Here is a 3,101-nt window from a genome sequence, read left to right on the forward strand (position 1 = left end):
GTAAGACCTAGTGTTTCACCTTGGGGAGTGCTAGTACTTTTTCAGAAAAAGAAAGATGGAACGTTAAGACTCTGTGTGGATTACATAGGTCTCAATCAGCTGACAGTTAAGAATAAGTATCCTATCCCCAGAATTGATGAGCTTCTAGACAGACTAAGTGGAGCCCAGAATTGATGAGCTTCTAGACGGACTAAGTGGAGCCCAGATCTTCACCAAGATAGATCTCAAATCAGGGTATTATGAGATCAGGATTAATGAGCAAGATATCCCAAAGACAGCCATCAATACTCAATATGGGCACTATGAATTTACAATTATGTCATTTGGATTGACGAATGCCCCCAGCTACATTCAATCGCTTAATGCAAGACATTCTCAGAGAATACTTGGATGATTTTGTTCTTGTTTTCTTTGATGATATTCTGATTTACTCAAAGAATGCAGCTCACCATGAAGCTCACATCCGAAAACTTGAGATTCTAAGGAAGCACTAATTCTTTGTAAAAAAGAGCAAATGCACTTTCTCTGCCAACCATGTTGAATACTTGGGCTTTATGGTATCCACCCAAAGATAAAATTTCTCAGATTTCGCAAAAGTCCAAGCAGTCTTGGCCTGAACCAAAGACAGTTAAAGAAGTCAAGGGATTCATGGGATTAACTGGTTGGTATAGAATTTTTATACCTAAGTATGCTCTCATAGCTTCCCCCTTGACTAATATTCTCAAGAAGAATACCCCGTTTCAATGGTCTGCCAGGTGTCAGAGTGCTTTTGATGTTGCCAGATTTCTCTCTACCATTTAAGGTAGTAAAACTGATGCCAGTGGTTTTGCCCTGGGAGGTGCACTCATGCAAGAAGGTCATGTAGTGGCCTATGAATCCCGAAAACTCAAAATGCATGAGAGAAATTATGTTGTCCATGACGTGGAGCTACTTTCAGTAGTCTATGCCCTAAAGTTGTGGAGACATTACCTATACTGGATCAAAGATTCACTTTGATGATAGATCATTAGAGCTTAAAGTGGATCTTCACTCAGAAGGATCTTAACATGCGCTAAAGAAGGTGGATGCAGACCTTCTAGGAATTTGATTTTGAAATCAAGTACGGTCCGGGCAAAGAAAATGTGGTATCAGATGCCCTCCACAAAAAAGCCTCCTTGCTTGCAATCACAGTGGTGTCAAATCCATTGATTAATGAAGCAAGAGAGAAAATCATGCAAGATAGATTCTTTGGCCCTATTGCTACCCTACTTATGCAAGAAAGCAAAACTCCTTAGGAGTTGAACCAAGTTCAAGGGTACAGCGCCTGGATGATGGAATTATGTATTATAATAGCAAGCTATGCATTCCCAATGATGAGGGAACTAAGGGTCAAATTCTGAATGAAGCCCATGATAGCCTTATAGTAGGACATCTAGGTTTCATTATCAAGGCCTACATGTCTGTTAAGGAAAGCTTATTTTGGTCTGGACTAAAAAAGGATGTACTTAATCCTGTACGTCAATGCCTGATATGTCAGAAAGTCAAAGCCGAGGAGAGAGTAAAAATGCCTAGGAAGTTACATCCATTAGACATCCCCCAGATGAAGTGGGAATGTATCAGTATGGATTTTATTACTGGACTACCTTCAGTGCAATCAGGTTACAACTCCATCTTCGTGGTAGTTATTAACCAAAGTTTTCCATCTGATTCGAGTAAAGGAAACCTACACTCCAGTGGATGTGGTCAGAGTGTTCCTCAAGGAAATCTTTAGATTGCATAGCCTACCTAGGAGAATAATAAGTGATCGAGATCCCAAATTCACGTCAAGATTTTGGAATGCATTCTTCGAAGCAGTAGGATTTTTCTTGGATCTCAGCACAGCTTACCACCCCAAGATCAATGGTCAAGCAGAAAGGGTGAACCAAGTAATCGAAGATATACTTCCATCATGCTGTGGTAGGGAGCCCAAGAAGTGGCTAAGCTATCTGAACCTAGTCGAGTTCGCCTACAATGCTTCGTATCACCAAAGTATCGGGATGCACCCTTTCAAAGCTCTGTATGGACAAGACTGCCTAACACCATTAACTTGGTCGTCCGACCCATTGATTAGGGTTGAGATGTCCAGACAGATGCTTGACGACATGGAGCAGCATATGCAGTCAATCCGCAAAGATATAAAAGCTGCCTAGGATAGACAGAAGCAGTATGCAGATAAGAAGAGGTCAGACAAAAAATTCGAAGAAGCAGATATGGTCTTCATTTGAGTATGCCCCAAAAGAAGTTCTCTATCTCTTGGGAAGTACAAGAAGTTATCTCCCAGATACTGTGGGCCATATCTAATTACAAAGAAAGTAGGTGACTTAGCCTGTAAGATTCCTCCCCTAGCTCCTCAAGATGTCCAATTTCTCTCCCTATAATCAATCCCCCTTTTCAGAATAATAACAGATCTTGTTTCTATCTATTTTGGCCTAGAGAGAGAAAATATTCTAGAGAGAGATAATTCAGTTTCTAGTTTTCTTTGGATGGAAAAATATCCCTTCTTATTAAAATGATTTCTCCTAAAATAAAAATTCAAAAAGAACTTTTCAGTATGCAATTGGAATAAATTGAAAATAGGTAAAAAGGACCTTAGCCTGAGAGTCCAGATTTTCTAAAAATTTTGCATTAAGGTTCTTATGGACCAATAAGATTAATCCAAATGTAGGGAGGAGGAGATAAATTGAAGAATAAAAGAAAAATCTCCCAAAAATGAGTAAATACTCACATAAGATGAAGAGTTTTGACTAAGGAGAAAGTTTATTAGTTAAAAAAGAAGAGATATTTAGAGGAAATGATGCATTTTTGACACCTAAGTGTGGGGAATTCCCCTCATGAAGGAGATGCCTATTTCGCATGTGTGGATGAGTTTTAAACTCACAAATAATAAGATATTTTCATCTCTCCTCTCTCCTGTTTCAACTAGATCCAAAAAGTGAGCTAAACTAACCCAAAAAATGGTCAAAAATTGACCAAACTGATCTAGAAAATTCTAGAATCAGTTTGCTTGGTTAGAGGCTCATTTTTTTCCTATAAATAGAAGCCTCCCCCTTTGTAAAAGTATAATAGTGTTTATGCATTATTAC

The sequence above is a fragment of the Cibotium barometz genome, chromosome 5, assembly GCF_041138505.1.
Source record: "Cibotium barometz isolate CiBa-2024 chromosome 5, ASM4113850v1, whole genome shotgun sequence".
Classification (NCBI taxonomy): domain Eukaryota; kingdom Viridiplantae; phylum Streptophyta; class Polypodiopsida; order Cyatheales; family Cibotiaceae; genus Cibotium; species Cibotium barometz.